The sequence below is a fragment of the Pyxicephalus adspersus genome, chromosome 4 (assembly GCF_032062135.1).
Source record: "Pyxicephalus adspersus chromosome 4, UCB_Pads_2.0, whole genome shotgun sequence".
Classification (NCBI taxonomy): Eukaryota; Metazoa; Chordata; class Amphibia; order Anura; family Pyxicephalidae; genus Pyxicephalus; species Pyxicephalus adspersus.
In genome coordinates, this window is record NC_092861.1 from 141,793,551 (window position 1) to 141,805,975 (window position 12,425).

A 12,425-nucleotide genomic window follows, 5' to 3' on the forward strand; every position below is an offset into this window, starting at 1 on the left:
AGTGCCAGGGAGGGGGTATGAGGGGCTCTTAGTGCCAGGGAGGGGGTATGAGGGGCTCTCGGTGCCAGGCAACACCTGGAGGGGGTATGAAGTGATCCCAGTGGCAGGGAGGGGGTATGAGGGGCTCTCAGTGCTGGGCAGTACCTGGAGGGGGTATAAATGGCTCTTACCACCTGTAGGGTATATACAGGGAACCCTTGGTTTCATTAGTGAAATATTTTATTATTTTATCTGCTGGCCCCGCGCAGCTCCTCACTGTCACTCCATGTTTGGCAGCACATTCAGAATCCTCACATTCCGGGTTATGAGAACCATGGAGGTTTCCATTACTGACCCCCCTATTAATATAGAATTACTCGCTGCATGCTATATACTGGCTGCTCTGCATTCCCGGGAAGCTGGGTTCAGATGGGGGTAACAAGGCATCCCCACCCTCTGATACCCCCCAATTTCTATACCCCAGACTTGCTAGATTCAGAGTAATATAACAAGACACCCCTGGGCCTCTAATACCCCCCTTTCTACATCCCAGACCTTCTGATACCCCCCTCCCCCTCCTCTAGTCACCCCCTGTGCTCCTCTTGTTACAATTATGACAGAATTGAGTATAGGGAGCATGTGACGATATTTTGGGGATAACACCGCCATGGCAGCTCCAGGCTCTGACAACATTGGATAGTTTTGGGCTGCCTATAACGCAGGAAAGGAGCTGCAGGGGTCACTAGAATGGTAGGTTTTTGGGGGGTTGGACCAGACTCTGAATGGGCTCTGTAGGGGTCCCTTAGGGACTTCTCCCTAACCTTGTTCTGCACAATGATTTACAGATAGTAAAACCTAATAGCCAGGCAATTTCAGAAAAATATCAGCAATGCCAGGTTTTTTATCCAGTTGGGGACAATTTTTAATTCCGTGTATTCTATTTGTCGTGGTGACTACAGTCTTTGGTACAGATGGAAAATATGTTTAGAGTAGTCACAGGAACAGGAAGTGGCTGGGGAAATGTCCAGTGGGGACACCTGTTAGGGGCAAGGGAGGATTTCCTTTTGCATTGAATTATATAGCCATTTAAGGGTCAACCGTGGGGTAATGTGAGGGGGCAATTACCATTTGACATTGATGTTGCAATAATCGCTTCTTAATGACTGGTATTTACTTCTGCCAGGAAGACACCACAGGCTGCATCCCCACCTTGGCTAACCTATTGATAATGAAGGGGGGCAGGTAACAACCACCCATTTAAGTACCCATATGCTCCATTATGTAGTGGTGGCTGGAAGCTACATAGTAAATGCCCCTTTGGACTTATCCTTTTGGGCAGTAGGTGAGGAGTCGTCGGGCATTTTTGTTCTGGGGGTAACTTTGAAAAAACGAAGGGTTTGCAAATAGACCCCTTGTGTATTCATGAACGCTGGTGTTTTATTATGTGTGATATAAAGTAAGCAACTTTTACTTTTTTCAGTCTTTATCCCGGCTGTAAGCAATGCAGCTCTGCACAAAATCCAAATAAAAAATGCAATTCTAGTGGATCTTGATGCATGCTTCCCCGCTTTTCATAGCATGTGGAAACATTAGGAGGGTACACGCTGCTACACAGGGTAATAGGAAAGACAAACTCCGGGGGTGTAGGATGGAGGAAACATTCCTGGCACTGACAGCTCCTGTGGCTAAGGTGAGGACGATACTAAGTGTCATATAAGTCCTGTAGGTAAGGTGAATGGGGGACACAGGCTGGATCTGCAGAAGGAAGGTGAATGGGGGACAAATACTCCATCCACACACAGAAATAATCTACTTTGAAGTTTTCCAATGACGAACTAAAAATCAAAAAATATTTCTGCTTTTGCACAGTTTTCCTTCATGTGATGTTACAGAGTTACATTTCTTTTTACTTGTTTGATCTGAGATAAATGTCTGCTAATTGCTGGAACAGGATGTTTTTGTAAGCGCTGCTGAGAAAGTGCAAATAGGAGACGCAGCACTTTACTGCCACTGGGGATTGGTGTGTTATCTGCCGGTATACACAATTATTTTTGTATTGTATGAAACTTGTGCTATTATGCTTGTAAATGCTGCAGCAGTTCCTCTTTTTTTTTGTGGCTTGCTAGTCAGGTACTGAATGACGTTTTAGTTGTAGTAACTGCAGTTGTCTATGTTGTGAGTTTATAACTATTTGCAGGGAAGCAAATATTATTATTATTATTATTATTATTATTATACAGTATTTATATAGCGCCATCATATTACGCAGCGCTGTACATAGTCCATAGTCGTGTCACTAACTGTCCCTCAAAGGAGCTCACAATCTAATGTCCCTACCATAGTCATATGTGATTATTATAGTCTAAGGTCAATTGTTAGGGAGAAGCCAGTTAACCTAACTGCATGTTTTTGGGATGTGGGAGGAAACCGGAGTACCCGGAGGAAACCCACACAGACACGGGGAGAACCTGCAAACTCCATGCAGATAATGTCCTGGCTGGGGATCGAACCTGGGACCTAGCGCTGCAAAGGCCGGAGTGCTAACCCCTGAGCCACCGTGCTGCCCGTGGTATGATATGATAAATAGTTAAATAGTTAAATGTATTGGATATTTTTTTTACTTTGCTCCTCTAAAATTTGAGCCTTGGCCTTGTGATCGTACTGTTACCTAATTGAGCAATATAATAATAATGTAACAATTTAATAATGTCATAGGCACCTTTTGTCATCCTACAGGCCATATTCCTTTGGTTCAGTGACAGTCATGAAGGGAAGGGAGTAGGGTGCCATTTATGGGTAATGCGGTAGCTAGAGAAACACAACGAGTGTTCTATATTGTGAAATTGTATGGGTTTTTGTTGTTGTCTCTCTTCCAGAATTGTCTTTTATCCTTTGTATTAAAGCGTCTCTGTTATGCACATAAAGTTTTTATCTTCTACATATGGGGTTAAAGTTGCATAGAATATCCCACCTACCTGTGGTTATAGCAGTGTTTTTCAAACTTTACAGCCTTGCAGAGCCTGCAGGATAAAAACTAAATAAATCATAGTATATGTTGTATATGTATTGAAGGATTCAATAATGTTTTGGTTTCAACATACATCAGCCTTTCTCAACCTTTATAACATCCGATGGAACCCTTAAAATAACTTCCAGGTCAGAGAACCCTGGCTATAATTCATATATCCACAATGTATATTAGCATGGTGGTCAGTAAGAAGAATGCTTCTTGCATTGCTGGCCATTGGGAAGAATGGCACCCTTACAGATAGCCAAACAGATTTTTGGTGTCCCTTGAAAAGCACAAATTGCTTAAGGAACCCCTAGCAACCTCTGGAGGAACCCTGGTTAACACTGGGTTATAGCATATTATATCTAATCCCAGCTAACCCTATTTAGTTGCAATCTCAAGGACACATTAGTATTAATGCATGGGAAACTGCAGGATATTTGCACAAAAGGTATACCAAAACATATAACAAAGATATCAATTTGCATTTATACATAATACTTAAAAAAGAAATATATATATATCAGATCTACCTCTAAAGCAATAAAAATGTACCTCTACAAATGAGAATGATTGTATGTGCAAATATAATTCAACTTCCCTTAAGCAAAAATTGTCTGTAGACTTCTCCATAAACATTTACACATGGCCCAGCTGGAGTGTACATGTTTGTCTCTAGAGGGGGAGACACACATACATGGCTTATCTGCAGAGGTATAATAGCAATTGGATAGGGTTTTGAAACCCATGGGATTGTTCATATTTATCAGCAGGATTGCCCACTGGACCCATAGAGATGAGATAGTTGCCAAGCTGTAAATGTGTATATTTGAAGATGGTCCTTTTATCTCCATAGATGGCTTTAAATTGTAACTGCACCTTTTAAAGAATAATAATGCTAAATAGATTGCACAGAATCTTTGTGTTTGAGCTCATGCATGACTTAATGCTTTTTGTTTATTTCTATGAAGCCTTATTCTGGTTTACAGAGCTCATGCACTGGCTTGGCTGGAAAGGTTTTCATGGGTGGCGGTACAACTTTGTCATTTTGCTGGTTTGGTGATAGGTAAATTATAGTTGAGGGGGTTATGATAAAACTATTTAAGTAGTATATGTAGCGGATTTGTTTTATTCTATTCAAGACTAAAAATTTACTTTAATGTTTAGTTTTTTAGAAAGTATTGCTTACTCCATTTTGGATTTGCTATTTGCATAAAACAGCTGGTATAAGTGCCGCCACTTTTTCTGTTTGCTGACTTTGCTGAATGTGGCGGGAATTGGCCGTAAAGATCTGACTATTATTATTACACAGTATTTATATAGCGCTGACATCTTACACAGCGCTTTACAGTCCATAGTCATGTCACTGTTCCTCAAAGGGGCTAACAATCTAATGTCCCTACCATAATCATATGTCATTAATACAGTCTAAGGTCAATTTTGGGGGGAAGCCAAATAACCTAACTGCATGTTTTTGAAATGTGGGAGGAAACCAGAGTACCCGGGGGAATCCCACGCAAACATGGGGAGAGTAACACAATGTCAAATTGTGTATGGGATGGGATAATGCTTCCTCATACTGGAGATTCTGATATGATTACCTTTTGAGAAATATTCAAATATGTAGGGCCAGCCTTAACGGGAAAAATGTGCTTCCTTGGCTGCACTCTTCCCCTTGCTGTTCTGTTTTGTTGGTATCCAAAATAAAGTGTCTAAAAAGGAGTTGTCCTTATAGTTTATAATATCTGTAGATGTTCTATCCACTATACAAATATTCTTACTACACTGCTGTGTTGTTCTCCATGCAATAGGAGTAGTTCAGCTCCAGCATTGGGGCAGGTAAGTTACAGTTTTTTAACATACAAAATGGGTACAAATGTTTGTGAAGGTTCAGTGATGTTGAAAAGTGATCACAGAAGATAATGGCCCCTTTCGGACCTGGGGTTAAAAACTGCAGCTGCTTATCTGTCAGCCTCAGAGATTGACAAACACTTTGTTGTGTGGTTGGGGTAAAGGTGCGGTTCTTCCTCCAGGGGAGAGGAAGCAATCACATTGTGAAAAACTGCACCTAGATTCACTGCAAACTGCAGCCAAGTAACTTTCAAAGCACTCCGGTTTAGTTGAATGGAAGCAGTTGGGAGTGCATTTGGGACTGCGATAGATCGCTACAGTCAACCCCAAGTCTGAAATGACCCTCAGTGTTCCACCCTACTGTTCATTAACCTCCCGTAAGCAGCCGGGTGGTTACTGAAAAGTGCTGGGCGGTGCGCCCGGCTAAAAGGGTCCGGAGAGAACACTGACCCTTTTTCTGATTACAATGCATTTAATAGTTTCCAGACTTCTTGGTGAAAGTGTAGGTTCTTTAGCTTTTTAATGAGACTTCTTAAGTTCTCCTTTGCTGTAGTGGATATATTTTGGGCTTTATTATTTATCTATTCAAAACGTTTTAAGTGTTGGCAAAGCATGAATGCATAGAAGCTCTCACGCATGCAAGTTAGAAAAGGTGTTTTGACCATAACTCTTGGTAAAGTAATTGAAAATGCATTTTGCATAGAGATCCCTTCTTTCCTACATTGCTAACATCTAGAGGCTTTAGTTCCATGTGTTATTAAGGAGAAAATGAGTATCCAATCACACCTATGTGTTTGCATTTGCATGTGTGAATTGTTTTTTTTTTTTTTTTTTTTTTTTAACACATGAAGACATTTTGATTACATCAAATTATCAAATTGATCTAATACATGTATTAAAAATAAGAATCTACATACTGTATATATATTTAGTATAATACAAATATGAAAGCAAACAGGTAAATTGACGTGATGCATGAAAGTCAAGGAATGTACACATTGAATTTTCTGCACGTTTTCCATGTTCAGTGGAAAGTATAAAAAGTGTTCCTTCGTGCCAGAATAGGTGTGGGCCAACTTGTGCTGATGTTTGTGTTTGGGGCCACAGGAATGTTTACACACGATACAATCCCTTTTTAAAACTAAAAGGTCACAGTTCCTAAAATCACGTTTCAATCTGTGCACAGGACAGGAACTGCAGAGAGAAGAATAACACGGACATCCCTTCCAGCCGACTCCAGTAGAGCTTCCAGTCTAATAGGGCCACGCATGTAATCAGCAATGTCTGCACTACCAATGATTCATAAACTTCTGTCTAATGAAGCTTAAGCAAAAAATCTAACTTTATTAATAAACAGTATTCATATAGCACCAACATATTACGTAGCGCTGTACAATAAATAGTGTTGCAAATGACAGACAGATACAGAGCAGGAGAAGACCCTGGCCCGAAGAGCTTACAATCCAAGAACTGACATGGATAATAATTTCCCTCTCAGTTACTTGAATTAGGGAAACAAAACATAGGGAATCATTTCTATTGTGAAAACAGTACATCTCTATTGTATAAATAGTTGGTGTGCTAAGGGAAGGAGTAACTTGTACAGATGATATCGTATCCTAAAGTGGACTAGAACTCCCATAGTGAAAGACATAATATTATGTACAGTTCTGCATAATAATGTAGGTTAGAAGAAATGTTCTAAATAGCAATGGATCACTATACACTAAATACACATTAATAAACAATGGATGCATATTAGATATATAGGTCAGCTTTAAATATCATTTCAATAAGGATATGTTTCAATATTTGCTCCGGCTTACAGAGCACCATGTTGGATATGTAGAATTCTTCACTTGTGCTGGCATTGCTTGCACAGTAATGTCCCCCTAGTCTTGCACAGGGCTTTAGTTGTAGTGTTTTCTTTGTAGGAGTATTGCTCCCTTTATGTCTATAGGAAGTTACTGTGCAAGCATGGCCGGTTCAGAAGAATATTTCAACACCAGAAGAGACTGAAAGAACCAGACTGATGCCTTGTGTAGGCCAATTGTTCTATAGTGGCTGATTGACAAACCTGTAGCTTGTCATTTTGCAGCAAGCCACACCTAGCCCCGTTCACAGCTTTCTAGTTTGACATCATGACCTTTGCTTTTGTTTCCTTTCCACCTGCAGTTTTTAGAATATCAGTGTTCTCCCCAGTTCCGTTTAGTTTGGTGCATCACCCGGTACTTTTCACTAATCGCCCGGTACTGAAACGTTGGGTAACAGTACAGGGGCTGCCACCCACCTGCAACTTCTTTCCACCCAGCTTTAAAATATATCCTGGATAAAATACTGGAATATTAAAATATTTAGTTATATAGTTCACAATACAATGTCCCTACCATAGTTATTCTGTCTCATATTTAGTAGTACTGTCGTAGGAAACTGGAGTACCCAGAGGAATCCCATGCAAACAGTTCATTCAAACCCCGGGGCTGAGCTGCAAACCTGGAAATGTAGTGGTGTAAGGCGAGAGTTTGAGCCACTGACCAAAAATAGTTAAAGTTTCCCTATTCATTCCTGATCTTCTGTTAACCTGCTTTGAAAATAAAGGTGGAAACTGATAGAATCGGCAATGGGCACTATAGGTTTTGGATGGGCAAAGGTGGCCAGATTTTTATGGGTCATGCACAAGTGAAATAGGGGCTGCTGGAGTCCGTTGTTGCTAAAAGTTTGCTAATTCTTTTAATATGCATTATTGTAGTTCAGGCTTCAAAGATCTTGCAACTAGCACTGGCAAGTAAATAGATGAATTTCTTTACTTTCTGATATGCATCAGAATCTTCCTCTTCTGCTGTTTATAGACAATTGGTGTGTGATGTGCGCTTCTCCCCCACCTCTTAGACTATGTACACACATCGAATGATTCTTATATGATAATCGCCCCAGGGCTGATATCGGTTGAAAATCTGGCATGTGTACAGTGCTCTTTGTCTGCCCTGGTGGATCTATGGATGAGGAACGATCGTAAGTGAAGGGCTGGGTCCTCTCCTCCTCACTGTTTGTACCTCTCTGTTATTTGCAACCCCTAAATTATGTACAGTGCTAGGTGATATGTTTGTGCTGTATAAATACTGTGTAATAATAATAATAAAGTGGCCTTAGTTTTTAAAAACTATTAAGGTTAATGAGCTGCCAAAGGGAATAGTAGCTGAACCACCAATGCTTAATCCAACAAAGAGAATGGCAGTTTTACCAGACAATCTTCAGAAAGCAGTCTCACCCGTTTACCAAGATGGCACTCTGAGATATGTCTGCACTGAAATACATACAATGCACAGTGGATTCCAAGGCCCTGATTTATGAAAGCTCTGCAAAGCTGGAGAGAATACACTTTCATCAGTGAAGCTGGGTGATCCAGCAAACCTGGAATAGATCTGGTCCAGGATTTAAAACATTTGCTAGCAAATAGTAAATGATTTTTAAAAATGATTTCCATGTTTTCTGGATCTCTCAGCTTCACTTCTGAAAGTGTATTCTCTCCAGCCTTGGAGAGCTTTTATAAATCAGGCCCTAAGTTTTAATAAGCTGTTGTGTTTGCTACTTAACATCAGAGATTCACTGATATATAATGATGCCAAATAAAGACTTCTAAAAAAAAAAGATTGCAGGTTTTTTGTTTTTCCTTTGGGTGATAATTATTTTTCATTTTAGTTGCTTACAGATAAGCTTTTATATGAACAATTTTAAGTGTAAGTAGATTTATGAAAATTGTTTTGAGCAGCTTTTATAAATCTTTGAAAAGCTGCCTCTGTTTAGTGTAAGAACTTTCAAAAACTTTTCTGGCCTCTTCTGCCAGAAACTGTCCACCTCCTGATGACTGTTTAGGTTTGCTTTTAAATCTTCAATAACATTGGGTGTGTGTGAAAAATCCAACCTTGGTTCCTAATACTTCAGATACTGACTTTTCTTCTCAAAGTTGTGGAACAGATTCATGATTTTTGTTGAAATGCATTAAATGAATTTGATTTTTATCCTATGTATGTAAGTGGGTTTTATTTGATAAGAAATGACTTTAGGGGGAAATCTGTTACAATAGTTCCTATCACGTTACTCGCTGCAGATACGTAACTTTTTGCAAAGTGTGACGATTCATTTAGCTCAGGCACATGCAAGTAGAGATAAATAGGTTTGACACATGGGGCCTGGAATACTTTTTTTATTTTGTGTATGTAACAGCTGTAGGAAAAAGAAATGTTGCTTTGGGATGATGGTAGCGTGGTGATGCTTTTTTATGTGATGTATTCCAGCTTATAGAACATTGCAGGTTAGTCTTATACCACTTCAAATGCAATGTGTTAAGATGCACCTGTACTGGTAAACATAATGCGTTGTAGAATGAAGATTGTAAAATCTGACATTCTGCTTGGCCTCTGCAATGAAAAAAACCTTGTGTTTTTATATTGATTTGTCTGATATGGTGACTTTTGAAGCTTAGTTTGTTTATGTGGCATTAGGCTTATGTACACACGTCAGATAATTCTCGTCCGATAATCACCTTTAGGACTGATGTCTTGCGTGTGTACAGCGTTGGTCGTTCATGGACCGGTCCTGGCAGATTCATGAACGACGAATGATAGTAATGGAAGGGAAAGGGGAGAGAGCACAGCGGGGTGCCACTCCATCGTCCTCTCCCTTGCTCTATAGAGCAGAATAATGCTATATGTACAGCGCTCGTTCACGCATCATTCAGTCTTTTGTTGTTGGGAAGGATTGTGAAAGATCCTTACCAATGGCCATTATTTTTTCCACACTTTTATTTATAAAAAGGAGAAAACAAAAACATAAACATAAAAGTTCAGACATACAATCATGTACAAAAAGTAAATAGTACATACAGGAAAATCTTGTGGAAAAACAACAATAAGAACAATCAATGAATTGGGTAACAACCAAGTGGGCCTAGAACATTTGGTATAGTTAATAACAACCATGACTAACCAATTCAATGACAATTATTGAGCGTGTGTATATGCAGCCTTATTGTTGTAATCCATGCAAGTTATTTAAAAAAGTACGACAAAAAAAAAAAAAAACAATGCAGGCTTCCCCCATGTCAAGGTATTTTTTTTTTATTTTTATATGCAGAGCTTCACATTCACTATACAAAGAGTGCTACCGTATGTCTTCTCTGAAAGTGCTATAGAGCTGCCTTAACACATAATATAACTTAGGCTATATACACACGTCCGATAATTCTCACCTGATACGTACGGTTGCGCTTGTCTCGAGTGAGAATCCGACATGTACAGTTGTCACCTGGACAGATCCATGAATGACCAATAGCTGCTGTAAAGGTAAAAGGAGGAGAACACAGTGTGGTGTTTTCCAAAAAAAGGTTAATTTTGTACCTACAGTACTTTGCCAAAGTGCTTTAACTTCCCTTAAAGCAGGGGTGTCACCCAGGCCCGTGGGCCAAATCTGGCCCGCACTGTAATTATATTTTGCCCTGGAGAAAATACCAAATGTCTACTAGAGCTGGCCTGCCGGTAGACAGTGCATGCACCGCTAATACTACAAATCCCAGAATGCTCTGCAGGCGCATCTATCAGGACCCACAAGCCCCCCATCCTCTGTTGACATTCAGTAGCGACCTTCCTCAATTGTAGTTATTTTTTCAATAAATATCCCGGTTGGCGTGTGACTTCTGGCGTGGAATTTTTCATTTTGGCCCACTGTGTATTTGAGTTTGACACCCCTGCCTTAAACTTTCTATATAATTGGCACAATTAGAAACATGTAGAAAGCTGGCCTTTCCTTTTTTCCTTCTGCAACACTTTACTAGCCCATCTGGCCTGATTGGTCTATAGGAAGGTGTGATGGGTGGATGAGATTCTAGACTTTAACATGGGCAGGTGACAGGTCAGCTTCCAGTGGCTTATTAGAATCAAATATAATATTGTAATATAATTGTTTGGCTCATGTAAAGTATCACCCATTGTACAGCAGTTAGTTGGCATGTTCTTTCAGTCCTTGAATATTAAATTGATAAGCACACCAGCTGCTAACGTTTTATAAATCATTACGCTTTCTGTCCAGACTGAACACCTTGTATGCTTTGCATATTTATGGAGGAGAATGTGTCCAAATCATGATTATTTTATCAGCTTTTATTGTTTGTACATTGCACAAATGCAGCAAGAGTATGTTTGTGACACCTGTTTAAAAATAGTTGGAGAGCCATTCCAGACAATAAGTGAAACAGCTAATGCTGTCTAGGAAATGCTGCAGATATGCAGATATAAAATCAGAAAGTTTAGTTGAGTTTGCTGTAATGCTCTATTGCTAGAATCCAGATACTTTGCTGTGTCTGTTGGAGTTTTTCTTTGTAATTTTCTGTGATGATGTAAAATGAATTAGATCGGTACGACCAAGGCAATGTGTGCAAATGCATTCTGCCTAGGAACTAATACACCTCCAAGATAATATTCACCCAGCAAGGAATTTGATGTTTGCACTTTTATTAATATTATCAAACAGGATTTATATAGCGCCAACATATTATGCAGCGCTCTATATTAAATAGGGGTTGCAAATGACAGCCGAATACAGACAGTGATACAGGAGGAGGAGAGGACCCTGCCCCAAAGAGCTTACAATCTTGGAGGTAGGGGAAGTATCGCACAATGGGGTCAGCTCACTGCTTGCCTCAAAGTTGAAAACTGAGGTAGGTTGCTGTGATGTTTTTAGGATGCTATGTACAGCGCCCCCCAAAAGCTTTCATCTGTACCCCATATTGCAGCTTTGGGTGTGAGTGACCAATCCCCAGGCTCAATAGCGGTCACATGGGGCAGAGAGACTCTAGCTGAGCCTCGTGTAGCTTCTGACTTTCAGATAGTTAAAACTTGTTCAGAAAACTTCAGGTTGCCCTATTGCATGTTAGCGCATTGGGGGATGTGGGAGACATAAATACAGACTGCTTCCTGTGTCTGCATCGCCTTTTACGCTCACATATAGGCAAAGTATAGGTTCTTTTTTTTTTTTTTTTTTTTGAAGGCAAGACAACAATCACAGTAAAGATATACGGTACCATCAATTAAAAAAAACAAAAAAAAACATGATATATTAGGCCACAATAAACATAGCGTGAGTAGCATTAGAGCATCCTGCATACAAAGGAAAATGAACATAAATAAACTACAACAGATAAAAGGTACATCATCATACGTTGCCTTTGCCCCTTAGGTTTTTTTTATATTTTTATACATATGACCAAATATACATAGAAAAAGTTTGAGAAATAACCACAGAACCGTGGGACAAAACCAAGTCCCAAAACTAGGGTATACCCATGTAATAGGTTCTCTTTAAGAAATAACTTTACCTTGTGACCATCTGGGATTTTCTATAGCTGCCAAAATTTTATGCAAAAAATCTCTTCGTTGCACCATGGCAACCAGCTGTAGAAGTCTCTAATTAACCTGTTTTTTCTTTGAGGACTTAATTGGGTTAAAGCTCAGCTAAATGCAAAATTGAACAAGGGAAATTGTAAGAGTCTGTGAAACAATGTATAGGAGCAAAGTGGTGTGGAAAATAGCTG

General features: G+C 39.7%; 1 protein-coding gene across 1 annotated transcript in view; it reads left to right on the forward strand.

The window, feature by feature from the left end:
- PPP2R5A (protein phosphatase 2 regulatory subunit B'alpha) overlaps positions 1 to 12,425 on the forward strand; it is a 77,569-nt gene that overhangs the window by 1,047 nt on the left and 64,097 nt on the right. The gene's annotated exons all lie outside the window — the stretch shown is intronic.